This window comes from Opisthorchis viverrini, assembly GCF_000715545.1.
Source record: "Opisthorchis viverrini unplaced genomic scaffold opera_v5_50, whole genome shotgun sequence".
Classification (NCBI taxonomy): domain Eukaryota; kingdom Metazoa; phylum Platyhelminthes; class Trematoda; order Opisthorchiida; family Opisthorchiidae; genus Opisthorchis; species Opisthorchis viverrini.
Window position 1 is genome coordinate 468,120 of NW_008751706.1, and position 671 is coordinate 468,790.

General features: G+C 49.8%; 1 protein-coding gene across 1 annotated transcript in view; it reads right to left on the reverse strand.

Annotated features, from left to right (window-relative positions):
- Positions 1-671, reverse strand: part of T265_13264 (hypothetical protein) — a gene marked incomplete at both ends in the record, with an annotated part of 54,860 nt that overhangs the window by 10,491 nt on the left and 43,698 nt on the right. The gene's annotated exons all lie outside the window — the stretch shown is intronic.

Sequence of the window (671 nt, forward strand, 5' to 3'; positions counted from 1 at the left end):
AATAAATTATCATCAAGATGCTATTTCTGCTTCAAAGCTCTGCATTGATCGACTGAAGAACATCTCGTGGAGAACAACAGCAGCTAAGATGCGGGACTTAGTGGGGGGCAAGAACAGGTTTCCCAGGATCAAATTCCCCAACCGACTGAATCACAACTACTTCGAGTGGACTAAGGCAACAGCCGCCCGAATGTTAGGAACTGCAAGGGAAAATTCCCAGGAATCTACTCCGGTGATTTCACAGAGAGTTCGCCTCATATGTAGTGGTGAGGCATCTGCCTACGACATAAAAGTTATTGAAAAATGTGGATGAACAAAAGCAAACATGTATGCGGATTTCCGGTCCCGTACACAAAAGTTTCCGTCACGACAGGTCTTTTAGAAAGGAGGCGTTCGCCGAGGACAGAGGGCGCAGTCCTGGATGGGGGGAGCGTAAGCTTACTGACCGCAAGGTCCGTGGTTCGAACCCGACCTCTGCCTTTCGACTTGCCCTGTCTAGGCTCGGGCAGTATCCCAAGCCTTCGTGCTTCCTTCTGTTGGCATGGCAGATGAGCACCGAAGAGGTGTTACAGCTGAACGGTGGTGTCCTAGATGGGAATTCATGTGTTTCGAAGTTAATACATGGTGGATGGAACAACAGGCATGGGGGAAATGGCACGGACACCTGAACG